Source organism: Triturus cristatus, chromosome 10, assembly GCF_964204655.1.
Source record: "Triturus cristatus chromosome 10, aTriCri1.1, whole genome shotgun sequence".
Lineage (NCBI taxonomy): Eukaryota > Metazoa > Chordata > Amphibia > Caudata > Salamandridae > Triturus > Triturus cristatus.
In genome coordinates, this window is record NC_140593.1 from 1,107,586,495 (window position 1) to 1,107,601,156 (window position 14,662).

The window sequence follows — 14,662 nt, forward strand, 5'->3', positions numbered from 1 at the left end:
GCCAAAATTAGTTATAGCTTTGAGTCTGCAATCGACTTGATCCAACCTGTATTGGCTAAAAAACTATACCTACAATTCAGGCATGGGTCGCTCCCCCTGTTCTCAAGAACAAATAAATGGGCTGGCGTACCAAGGCAATCTTGTCCTGGGTGTGGTGTTACTGATGAAACTGAGGTTCATGTTGTAATCTTCTGTTTGGCATATAAAATATCTCGTAGGAAATGGATAATTCAACTTGCTAAGAACATAGGGGTTACGAACCATAGAGATCTCTTCAGGCTGCTGAAATATGATCCTTCCCCCCTTTACGTCACTGTGATAGCTAAATTTCTCTTTTCTATGTGGCTAACCAGAAGAAAACTACTACCTCACTAAGTCAATCACATTGGCACCAATCCTTGTTATTAATCTGTTTTAATCTGTGAATTGCTCTATTCTATTGTTCTTATCAATCATGTTTTAAATTTGTAAATATTATACCATGATATTTTATGACTTTTATGGCTTGTAGCCGAAATAAAGTTTTTCTGACTGACTGACTGATCTTCTGTATTTTTTCACTGAAGAAGAGGTGGATGTCTTTGCACTTTCTGTGTAGTACAGGGGAGTAGAATGGTCCGGCAGAGGGATGATGCAATGCTTGACTGTCTTGAAAAGTATTCTGCTTCTGTTGGTGGCAAGTAAGATATATTGCTTCTTTAATGCAACAACAAGATGCTGCTACTATTATGCTTTAGGCAATACATTAATCAATATGTGTTTACTGCATTGCTTATTAACAATCAAATATCATCTATGAATCATAAACATGTATCAATAAGTTACTTCTATGAGCCTTGTCTTTTTGGCTCCTATGGCAGATGAGCCTGACACTGATGCTTTACCATTCACAATTGGAGGACAGCATGCCATCCCATGAGAAAATCAAGTCCCACTCAAAGCTGTCATGTCTGTGGCCTCCACAGTAGGAGGAAGAGGAGAAGATTATTATTATCACATATCATAACATCTCAAAGAAGTACTTAAAGGCAGGCAGCAGTCTCCTTCCAATCCAACTACTATGAATTTCAAGTCTCCTGCCAACAGCTACTAAAGCACAGATTCTTCTATCAGCTGCACATGACCATCCACAGCCCACATCTCTTCTTATAGTTACCCCTGATGACTACCCTGCTACCTCCTCCAGTGCAGGTGCAACTCTCCCTTTCTGTTCATCACGGGAGGGAGAACAAAACCATGGTGAGGCAGTACACTTCCCTATTCAAAAATCTACCTCTGTGAATCTCCATGGTGCCGACCCTCAATGTAATGAACAACCTGCTGGGAATCCCACACATTGAGAAAGTGAGGACAGTTGACCTTTCCTTTTGCTACCTTATGTTTTATGTCTGGAATAAACTGCCTTTCTTAGTTACTCTTCCTCTCTTCCTGTCTTCAGGAAACTCCTAAAACCCACTTATTTAAACTGTAATTACCCTTTCAGTCACCCTTAGCATTGTCACTGGTTGTTACTGAATTGTAATTAGACCTAGGACACCCATTGGCCCTGTAGGAGTGACCTTTAAAAGCGGTTTATTGGAGTGCTAGAAAAAAGTGCAATAAGATGGCCACCTAATCGGCAAGCTCTCCTGGCCCAAATTACACAGCCCCCAACATCGACCCTGTAATCCTCCCATCCTTGCCGCAAAAGTCACAGCATAGACCAAGTGAGACACTGAGTTTTTCCAAGCTGTGGTAATTTCAATTTTTCCGTGCTGATTGAGGAGTATCGGGTCAGGCTATCGCAGTCTGGAGCCATTGCAGGACTGTGCTGGCGTCACCATTTTTACGTAGCTGCCCTGCAGGTGTGTTGGAGTGTGTTAGCAGTGCCCGGAAAATGCGCAGGTACATGAGACATTGTGCCCATTTGCACAGTGTCCATAAGGCTGCTCCGGGTGGAGCTTCCAGGTGAATGCTGGTGCTAGGGACAGATGCCAACGAGAGCGAGAGTACTTGAGCCTGTCAGGAAGCAAGTGATGGCTGCATGAGTGCTGCATCAGCAACTTTGGAACCAGTGCCTTGGGAGGGAAAACCAGGGAGAAACATCAACAACAGAGAGTTGATACCCTTCCTGGAAGGCCTTTGAGAGTGGTGAGAGTGTTACGGGGAACCAGGCTGTTTACTATTAGGTCCTGTGGCACGGTCAAGGGCACAGTTTGGCATCTTGGCTTGGTTGCACGGTGCGGATAGAGAGTGTGGTGGCCCTCCCCCACTCTTCCCTATGCACCTGTGTCCTTGCAAAACCAGAGTCCTCTGGGCTCCAGACTGTCGCATTTGGCTCCGAGGGGCTCTGCCAAAGCACTGAAGCTCAAATAGTACTGCACTGGAGAGGTCCATGGTCTTGGTGGATGGTGGGACATTATTAGCTTTGCACTTAACAACAATGGAGCTGTGATTCTCTACAGCCCATAAGAACCCCTTGTGGTCCATATAATTATACTACTAGTAACAATCAGCTGGCTGCATAGATTGTCAGTAGAGGCCTGCCTTTACTGATCAAGAGATCGATGGTAGCACGGACCCCCCACCCTCAGGGGCCACAGAGAAGCAGTCCATTGTGAGGTCAACAAAGAGCTGCACTAGGTGCGATTGCTTGGTGACTGATGGAGGTGACGTGATGTAATGGTCACTCTCAAATTGACTTGCTGGAATGTTCATGGGTTTAGTACCACACAGAACACCCTCATTCCCCAGAAATCTTGCCAAGTACAGGATTAATTAGACAGACACATTGTATTCGTCCAAGAGACACACACACCACCAGGGCTGAGCCCACATTTGCATCAACCTGGGGGCAATGTAGTTATTTTGCATCATACTCCTCTTACTCTAAGGAGTAGCCATACCTATCAGAAAAAAGTACCTTTCAAATTGCAGGAATGCCAAGCAGACACACAGAGCTGTTAGCCAGTGGTGGTGGGATGCATACATGACACACCTTTGGTCCTCCTTAACGTGTACGGTTCAAACATGGACACGTAAGGCAACTTTGATAAATTGTCATGGGTAAACTGACCTCCCAGTGGCGTGGGATGGGGACTTCAATTTGGTACTCCTACTGGGCAATGATTGTTTCATGTGAGCTCACCGGTCAGCTCAACAGGAAGCTGAGACCCTTCACAAAACTATAAAATGATACGAAATGACTGATGCATGGAGAGTTATGCATCCCCAAACAGCAGATCATACCTTTTACTCCACAGTGCATGATCTGTGGCCACCTATAGACTGCTGACTGGTACTGGCGCAACTAATGGGAATGGTACCAGATACCCAAATATTGCTAAGAATGCTATCAGACCATTCTCCAATTGTATTGCAAATAGTGGTTCCCTGCTACATGCGACCACACAGACAATGGACACTGAGAGGAAGTTGGCTGAGAGACCCTGTTTTTCAATCTGAAGTTCAGGAAGTTTCGAGATGTGCTTTGCGATCTGTCAAGATGTGGTTGCAACCTCCAACTTGCTGTGCGTGGCGCACAGACCACCACGTCATCGTAGAAGTGCCAGGAGGTGCTTCAAAAGTGGCCGCGGGCTCCCGCGGCGCAGGTCCCACTTCTTGCTCGCCGCATTTGTTTTGTTTATCGCCACACTTACCTGCAGCTGTTGTCGTTTTCTGCCCAGGGGGGCTGCTGACATCCACCTCCACTTGCCACTTGTCACAAACGGTCCAGGGGGACCTCAACCTCCAGCTTGCTGTGCGTGGCGTACAGACCACCACGTCATCATAGAAGCACCAGGAGGTGCTTCAAAAGCGGCCGTGGGCTCCCGCGACGCAGGATGCATGCAGGCGTGCCCAGGCCGCGCCCAGGCCAAGGGCAGGCCCATGTGCGCCCGTCAGCGGCCGGAAGAGGCTGGGCTGGGCCAGGTTATTTCCATCTGGTACACCGAACACGCACAGACTTTTACTTGGTTTAGGGCCCCTGAGACCGTGATCTAGAAACTGAGGTACGCGGCCAAGACACTATATTGCTGTTTTGTGTAATCTTGTTAAGAGGATACATGGAGCAGAAACTAGCAGCATAAAGGAAGTCATTTACAGGCCAAGGTGTGGTGGGGACATTGGATGCTTTTCTTTCAAGGGCAGAGTCAGCCCTTATCCACGAAATCGCTCTCACCGAGCGTAGATTGTCATTAGAACCACAACTCCTTGTAAGACAACCTATATTTCATGACCCCCCAGACCATTTTAATTCTGGCTCCAGTGTTTCCTCCACTAATGCATTGTCTATCCAGGCCCCTGTATCGGAGAATGCCTTGCAGTCACTGGATACAGGTACTAGACCCAAAGTACTTACTAGAGGCCAGAAAAGCAGAACTATTCAGGGGGGTAGTCCCTTGCGCCAGTCCAAAAAAAGAAAGGGCAGAGCTCTAACAAGCAATTATATCCTACATCAAAAAGAGGGCATAGAGGCATAGTGAGGGAGGCTGAGGACAAAGGGTACAACTTAGTGCTTGACACCTTAACTACTGCCAAAGAGTCTCCCCCAGTACCCCAACCCCCGCCGGCAGATTGACGACAGCAGAGATTTTTGGCTAAAAATGAATGAAGTCATATCAAGTTTATTGAGCCCTTTGACATAAAAACTATCCAGGTTGGAAGAGAGCATAGAAAAACTAGAAAAGCTCGTAAGCATTGTACACTCAACTCAGGAGGGTCAGAGGAGCCAGCATTGTCACAAGAGTATCCATCCTGCTCAGCAGCTCCAGGCTATGATGTGCCAATGTAGCACTAAGAACGTCCAGCCCAATGGGCCTAGTAGTAGCTGGTCAAACGATCTCCCCAGTATCGCTGATTCTGGCTTGGTATTGGCACACCTTACCGCCCCATTGGGCTCTTATTCCGATAACAGCGATGGGGTAGCAAAGGGGATGCCAAATGGTGCGTTATATACACAAACTACCATCCAAGAACGGCTGTTGAATATCCAAATAGACATATTAATACACAAAGGGCGGAAACACAGTTACACAGCAGCCAAGGACAATTTAGAAAGCCAGCGGGAGTAATGATGGGTTCCAATACACTACACTTACCCCCAGAAGCAACACCTTATACCATAGTGCTGGCTAATGTCCCTATTTCACAACCTGGAGTCACGGAACATTGGACTAATCTAAGAAATAAATCACTATATGAGATAAGTGCAAGGACAGGCCTATCTAATCCCCTTTTTGCAGAGTTTAAAATGGCAAGGCGGGTTAGTTAGATAGGGAGATACAAAAAATCCTTAGAAGGCGACTGTATAGTGCTATCATTTGGGTCACCGGATCTGGTCCAAGCAATTCTAGAAAGGGCGGATAACAGGTTCACATAGAAAACGGGGATTAGTATCCTACCCCTTGGTTATTTCTACAAACCACCTAGCTTTATACAGCCTTTGCTAGAGGAGATCCCAGGTGGAGGGTGGACACAACATAGATACGCTATCCCTGTAAATAACCGCTATGATGCTTTCCTTACTGGTCGGAGGTCTAGCTGTGGACATAGGTATCACAAGGGACATTTTGATAGTATCAGCGCCAAATGATTGCCTGGAAGTCGAGGAGACCCATGATCGTAAGTCATTCCATAGGTCAATTTCAAAGGAACCCCATTGAGAAATGTACCACTGTTACCCCTACTTTAGGACAAAGGCATAACTGCAATACCGATAATAATGTATTTATCGCAGACCTCCATTATATCGAAATTGAACCAACCTTGGGCCCCAGGGCAGCAGTGATACTGTCGAACAAGCTACAACTAATCTGCATTTAAGTACAAGTACAGATATACTAACTAACAACACTAATAGTACTACTAAAATTACGCCCTTGATGCAACATCAATTAACATCATGTCCGACCTGCACATCCAGTGATAGTGATTTCCCAATTGGTACAGATACCCCTGGGTGTACACCCATAATTAATAACGAGGCAAATAACAGTCTAATGATTATATTGTGGAAGCTGGCGGGCATCCACTCTAAACTCCAAGACCCAGATTGGTTTTCCTATATAGAAAAGAATTATATTTGTGCCTTCCAAGAGACCTGGGCCGTAGATAGGGTACATATAAACGGTTACATCACTTATAGTGTGGAAGCTATCCCACCTAAGACGACAGGCAGGGTCAGTGGTGGCCAACTAATATTTGTAAAAAGCTCTTTATCTTGCAAATATAAGCATATACCAATCGATTCTCAGGATATTATGGTGATACTGCTTATTTTTCCAACCGGCTTAATTTTGACCTTGTTTAATGTTCATGCAAGGTCAGAATTATGTACAGCGATTCCTCTGTACTCTCACTGCTGGACAATTTGGTTGGAATATATCAATCTAACTGTAAAGTTATTGTTGCGCGGGATTTTAATGCTGCCTTTGAACCATCTATCTTATTGAGCGCTCTGCTCAAGGAAGAGGATGAGCTATGGGGTATCCCTAATTTGGCTGCTGGCGAACAAGGTCCACGCCTATCAAATGTCTCCTTGTAGATTGCTTCTCTCATCACAGGTAGGAGCTTGAGAGCCAGTAATGGGAGAACCACGTGTGAAGGACCTGTGGGAACATCCGGGTAGGGCTACAAGTGATGATTTATTGAGATTAAAAGCCAGATATTGGGAGGTGGTGGCCAAGAACTTTAATAATCATTTGACCAGTGGTCAGTTAACATCCAAATTTTTAGCTGTAAAGTCTTGCATATTACTTGGGCCTATAAAAATGCTATTCGTACCTACTGAAGGTGCCACACCAACAGAGATTTTACCTGATGAGATTTAGGCGTAGCTTGGCCCATTTTTTAGTGTCCTATCCCTCTAATGTGTATTCTGTAAAAAGACCTGATACCGTGTCCATACAACTCATTATTGTCTCCATCTTAACTGAATGTGGTTTTTTTGTGTGAGTTATATAAAGTACAGAGGACACAGTTACTGAAATCTCTCCTGAGGAATTTAAATATTAGGAAATGTAAAGCGGCACTAAAGTATTTGCAGTTGCTCCAAACCAATGAGGTATGCGCAACTGTTAATAGATTTGTTGCCTCCGTGGTTAGACAGGAGAGTAGTCAGGAAATAGAAGAGATCTAATGGATGGTTTTTTCGTTGGCAATTTGTTGATGGTGACCTCAGCTAGGCCTACCAGTGCAAGGGGTTCGCCCTTCTCTGCACAGAGTCCTAAGACCAATAGGAAGAAGTTGGCACAGAAACTGGAATAGAGAATACAGAGTTTAATAAACCTCATGAGGTGGAACTACATCCAAACAGCACCCTTTGGTACTGAGTGAAGTAGCACACAGAGTAGAAGAACCATGGGTCTTTTATACCCACACAGGGGCTCAAACAAGAGGGCGGTACAAGCACACATAGGAGAATTACATACATAGATGGTCATACAGAAATGCACAGTCAACAGTAAAGGAGGAGCTAACAGTTGCTGACTCTGGTAGAAACAACCTGACAGCTACAGACTAAAAACAGATGCATGGACAGGTAGGCTCTTCTGCACATGTGCAGAGTAGCAGAGTCTAAGTATGGCCAGTCCTTTAAACAGAGCACAAGGGTAAACATAATGGCTGCCAGAAATACAAAATGGATTCCACAAAATGGACAAGATAGCCTCTAAATACGAGATGGATTCCACTAATGCTAATCCAATCGCAGCCAATTTACAACAGATGACCCTTTTAGCATTAGCTGAAGACATCTCCCATAATCCAGTAGGAACACAAAATAATATGCACATTAATTTTAATTTTTTTTTCTTTTTCCATAAATTTATCAATATCCTAATTCATTGCTAGGGGGGCATTTCTCATTCTAAATATTGTTAAGCTGGTATGTATAAGGTATAAGCAGGAGTACAAAGGGAACAGAGCATTGGGTCATACAGATAGCAGGAGAGAGTAATTACTATTATCAGAAACAGAACTATTAGCTTTCTAGTCCTAAGCAAATCCTAGAATCATCCAGTAAAAAACATTTTCAAGGCTCCTATGCATTTCAGTGACCATCAATTTCAATATCAAAATAGTCAACAGCACATATCTAATAAACATTATTCCTAATACAAACATTAAAGCAGTCAGACATATTATTACAAAAATGATCCTGGATCCAGGGGACCAGGAGGACCACACAGGACCATGAGAATTAGGATGAAGAGCTGCAAAGGGTTGCTCCTCCTCAAAAATGGGACGACCAATGGGGTACATTTTCAACAAAAAAGAAAAAGAAGTCCTTGGGAAATTAAAGCCGCTGTACAACCAACCAGAGGGGAGTCTTCTCCCTGTGTCCGTTTGAGCCTCACAGGCAGGCTCTTGTTGTTCCCACGGTGGAGCTGCACAAATCGCAACTCAGGAATCATGGCCTAGTTTCAAGGGAAAAGTTTCTTCTTTCAGGATAGGGCAATCACCCACCAGGGCAAATGCTCTCAGCGATCCTGTCCAGTGTCTCAGGCAGTGCACCAGTTTTCTTCATTTCAATCTAACAGGCACCAGAGACACAGCACCTGTACCCTGAACTCAAGTCCTTCCATAACTCCTGTATTGCTCTTCTGGCATATTGCTCTTTTGTTGGGGCCATAGATTGCATTCAGTGTGCCCAGGTATCTCTTGACCAACAAAGGTGAAAACTTTACAGCCACTTTGGGACCAGGTTTCAGAGGCCTGATGCTAGGATCTCTGAAGCAACCCTTGTTTCAAAGGGGGTTACCTCAAGCAAAAACTTTCTCGCCTTCCTGGTCGGTCTGTGACTCTCGGCTGGGCATCAAAAACTTGATCCACGATTTCTCCTTTCTGATTTGTGACCCCGTCTTTCGCCCAAGACAGTGGCAGGGGTACACACTTCACATCCCAGTGCTTCCGGCCTTCTACCTTCACTGAGGTCCTGGTTGCCAGCAATGCCTGTGCTGGTTACCTTCATTTTGACTTCAAGATGGACTGGTGCTGACTCTGCAAGCTGGATCTGATGTCTGCGCCCCTCTGGCAATGGTTGTAAGGCAGCAGATATCTATTGGTGGACAGAACAAAAGGTCTTTAGACAAGGCACAGAAATAATCTATCAACAGAGAGGATACTCTCAGAATACTTCCTAGTCTAGGGACGCCCCATATATTAGCAAGGCACCCAAAAACCACTTTCATCTATGTGAGAGTAAAAGAAACAACAGCCTGGACCTATTGGCAAGTATAAAAGGAACTCTTTGGTGAACTGACAAGAGTACTACGTCACCCAATCCCAAGCAGCCAAGGAAGTCTGTGTTCATTTACTAAATTCTGAGGAAAAGAGAAAAACAATACAGACATACTCCAAATCCTTACATCTGTATATTCCTATCTTAATCATCTAAAGACCCTCAAGAAAAAAGGAAATGTTCTACACTTTTACTCATAGACTTTGCATTACTTGTACAGGACTGCAGACACTTCTAAAATGATTTCTCTTAATAAAAGCACCTACATTGTATGCTTAGGACCATGCTCTCATGTTATAGGAGCAACAGGAAAATCTAAAACTGCTACTTTAACAGGGATTCCTATTACATAAAGAACTAAAAAACTTCAACATAATGGGTACATTTTCTCCAGCAGAACATCTTGTGACAAACAGACTCCTATAAAACAATATTTTCCTCAAAAATGTTTGCTAAGGATCACATGGGCATCTTCTCTGCATTCTATTTTTCATAATCCAAACTATGCAACATCAGCTCTAGTAAGGACTGTCAGTTTATTTACACAGACTAGCTAATAAAAACTAGCAATGCCCTTGCAAAACTGTACGTAGCATGAGAATAACAAACAATAGTGGTGTTATCACCTGAGAATTTTAGAACAAACACTACCCACAGCTAGTTCCCCTTAAAGATCAAATAAGGAAACCACAATCTAGACTACTCATCCTTTCATAATTTCATCAGACAGGATGGGCAGTAACATAGCAAATTTATTTATTCATTTTATTAATGCTAATAATGTTTAAAACAGTATTACTGAATAGCCAATTAAATGTCTCATGGCTATTTCACAGACAGCTTAGACAGGCTCAAAAGAAATTAAGAAAAAGAGAGAGAAAACATAAATTTGCCTACCCTTAATTTGTAGAGGAGCTAGCCTCCTCCCCCCATTTTGACAGTAGGAAACCTGTAACAGGTTTCATTCTGTCAACACTATCAACCCCAATTTGTAGCAACTGGGCATAAACAAACTCTGAGGAGCTAAATAGCACATTCAGCTAGCTAAAGAAATATTCCTTAGCAAATGTACAAGTGCAACACGAGGGCACATGAATCCAAACTAAATCCCATTCTTCCTTAATTCAGCCCTAAAAGCATTAGTGCTATACATATGACAGAGACATTGTCTTAATAAAAGCTGACATATACCATTATTATTATGCAATCTATTCATGTGAGTGAACAAAAACTTGCTTTTGCCAAAAAAAGTAGGCAAAACCTCTTTCTGTCCCTGCCCTGCCATTTCGTCTTTCAAATGTCGAAATGTCAAAGCAAACGTTGCGCTGAGCCCTGCAGGCTTCTAAATGTAGGACTTCGGCCTTTAACCTATGCAGCTGTCCCATCGTGCGTGCAAGGTTTTCAGGGTGGTGTCCCATTTCAAAATGACCCTGGAAACGGAAAGAGCAGCAGCAAAACCCACTCCAGTCCTGTGTACCAGCAATTCAGAGGTAAGCTTAATAACTTCTGCCAGTTTTTTTGTAAATATTTATATTTGTAAGCAGTGTGCCGAGTGCTTGTCTAGCAGAATAGATGTCAACTATTCATTCTATGCTTACATATGTGCATTTACTGTAGCCTAAGGCAGTTTAAAAGCTACTCTGACTGGAGAAACCTCATTTAAATCGTGAATTTTACTCAATTTCGACTTTGATGTTTAGGGCACTTAAAAATGAATATCCTACAATGTTTTTGCATAATAGTCATCCCCAGAATGTCCCCTACATATCCCAGAGATGTGGCATCAGAAATGTATAATGTATACCCTTATAAAAATGAGTTTTGGACGCCTGGCTAAAGTGATATTTCACATGTAAGTGACCCCCTATTGCTGTACAGCATGGCTTAAATTCAATTTGGATGCTAGGAGGTCACAGTATCATTATTAGGCATTATAAATATTAAAAAGCAAATTTAATGCACCTATTTTAAATAACATTTTTCATATAATCAAAATAATTTTTTTATTTTTTTTTATTTAATAAATCTAATCATTTTGATGAGTCCATATATGAAAAGCAAGCTGCATCCCTTTGCCTATCACATTTAGACGCATTCATTCACAGCTCTAATAACAGAAACTTAACTTGAAAGTCTGCGCCACTTTTAAAAGACAGTCATTATTATTTAACATCAAAAACCACTCTTATCCTTATTTAAAAAGGCATTAAGAAAATAAATTCCTACTGTCAATCTGTCCCCTGTTTATCAAAAATAATGAAACTATATTTCTAACTTTGAAAACAGCAGTCTAAAATGCAGGATTTTACACCGTGTTTGACTTCAGCTGTTCTCTGTGGCCGGAGTCAGAAATACCCATGTGCTGACACAGCTGCTTGACACGTAAATGCGTCAAATTCACACGCCTTTCAAGTCAGCCCTTCCAGCCAGCACAAATCTGTCGTTCTGTAATGGGTATTCAGGTCTGCAACAACCAATTCACTCAGATAATGTGAATGCCTTTTAATACCTAATACAGAAGGATAAATGCTGTGACATTTTGTATCTTCATTTTTATCTATTGCAAAACACACAATTTCGTTTTTTGAAGCTTTTTTATTCCTATTAAATGTGGATTCTAATTTTATCTTTAACATTGTGGCAATTTGCACACATGTAGTGTCTTACTCTGCCAATTTAATGATAGCGTGCAGCTATTTAGCATATATTATATAATTCATTGCTGGATTCTTTTAAAATGTATTTCCTTTTAATGATATTTGGCATAACAGAATGATGACAAAAAAAATAAACATTGAGCTCATTCCAGACATTTTCAAAACGGTATCATATACTCAGAACACATAATACAGGGCACTTAAGGCTAGCCATTCTTGCACCAAGAGCGAAATCGCTACTTACAAGTACCACTAATGACAAACCACAGACATTTAAACACACATTTAACCCACAGATCAACACTTAGGATAAAACCAAAAGACAGCCCACAGACTGTACTTAAACCAAACCATTTGTAAATACTAGTTGTAAGTCATATTCACTAGATTTGGCTGGCAGAACACCAAGAAAAAACGCTCTGCATATCACCACTTATGAATGTTACTAAGTGCACAGACCAGGATCCTTTCAATGTACATATTTAGTTCCTCGGGTACTAATCACCAAAGAATAAATACTTTTTTTATACCTAAACCTAGTTAAGTATCCCCTCTAGGGGAGCCGGCTAATTATATACAAGTAACTGCTTTGTTCTTCAGCTCCAATGCTTTTACATAAATGTTCTTTCGCTGTTCTTTTTTCAATCAAGGCTTGCTCATGCTGCATTCGTTCACGCACTTCTTTCTCCCACATTCGTACACAATCAAACATCTCTTGCCTAGTCTTTTGCCTAAACATACATTGTGGCACATACTCAATCTTTCGTAAATCAAATGACCCATACATAGGCCAACGCAACTCAGGATCCTTACGAGGGTATTTATTCCATAATGCGCTGTACATTATAGAAGAAAGACCATACTTAATATACATATCCCTATTAGGCGTCCCCTCCGGGGGCCCGGTTGTGCTTCATCTAGTTTCAAATTCAAATTGGTACCACTACCAGAGCTACACATCCTATGAAGTGTGCTAAAAACAGGCATGCCAAAAATAGTGCAGAATATGCAGTATTATAATCAAAGTAGCACTTAAGGTACCTTTAGTACGATGTGCTGTTCAAATCAATTCAGATACAGAAAATTCTCCTCATTACCTGCCTATATAGGTTGCAACTTATATACATATATCATAACAAACCAAGTTGGCCAACACAAATCTCCAATTCCAAAAGCCACAGTAAGCGTTACTAAACTACCTTACCAATCCCAGGCATCAAAACCAACAGCAAGCGCCACAGAAGGACACTTACCAATCACTTGGTTTCCAGGTTCCAACTGCCAAGTTCTAAAATCGACCAAATGGTCACTGCACGGCGAATCAGCAGAAGAGATCTCAGTCGAGGACCGGCACCACCTGATGGTCAGATCAGAAAGAAAGGAAAAACGCCGTGGTTGCCAAGACTCGGGTCTCATTGGGCAGCGATCGCGTCCACAGCGAGATTCCAATCCTTCGTCGCGACCAATCCTTTGGGCATCCGAGTCACCGATGAGCTCCAGTAGTTGGGCGCCAATTTGTTGATGGTGACCTCAGCTAGGCCTACCAGTGCAAGGGGTTCGCCCTTCTCTGCACAGAGTCCTCAGACCAATAGGAAGAAGTTGGCACAGAAACTGGAATAGAAAATACAGAGTTTAATAAACCTCATGAGGTGGAACTACATCCAAACAGCACCCTTTGGTACTGAGTGAAGTAGCACACAGAGTAGAAGAACCATGGGTTTTTTATACCCTCACAGGGGCTCAAAAAAGAGGGCGGTACAAGCACACATAGGAGAATTACATACATAGATGGTCATACAGAAATGCACAGTCAACAGTAAAGGAGGAGCTAACAGATGCTGACTCTGGTAGAAACAACCTGACAGCTACAGACTAAAAACAGATGCATGGACAGGTAGACTCTACTGCGCATGTGCAGAGTAGCAGAGTCTAAGTATAGCCAGTCCTTTAAACAGAGCATAAGGGTAAACAAAATGGCTGCCAGAAATACAAAATGGATTCCACAAAATGGACAAGATTGCCTCTAAATACGAGATGGATTCCACTAATGATAATCCAATCGCAGCCAATTTACAACAAACCTTTTTATTAATGTTTTTAGAAACCTCTTTTTAAATAAATTGTATTATCTGATTTAACCCTTATACACTAAGACACTTTATTTATTGATTGTATGGCAATCCATCTAAATATATTGTATAACTGATACTGTTTTTAAAAGGAAATTATTTTAATTGTTTTACATTTTATTGTTTATGCTTTTATGGTTTGTTTCAAACCGAATAAAGCCTTTTGAACTAAACTGAACTGAATGTTGTATATATTTTCAAACTATATTTTTTTTAAACTATTTATCATAAAAAATTAATTTTCTTTAGATATTTAAAAACTATTTTTCCATTTGCTTTCCTAGTTTCCTTATGTGCTGATTGTGTTATTCCTTCTCTTCAATAATTTCTAGGTGAGTGTGTTTCTGTACAAGTGACAGGCCTGGCTTGATGCTTGACTTAAACCAAGGCTTAGCTGGAGTAGATTTGAGTATGTTTTGTCAGCAATACAACTGTGGTAGATTTAGGTTTAACTATTTTGAAATACCAATTACTGTATTATTTTGTGGGTGTGTTTTATTATTTGCATGATCCTCCCTAAACCCCTACTTATATTTCCATAAACATAATCTATTTGGTAGTAGAAAATCTTGATTTTCTAGCCACTCCACCTAGTCCCTCCCATGTTTGCTACTAAAATCTCTGTCTGTGGAGATCTCCACACTTTTAGCATAGAT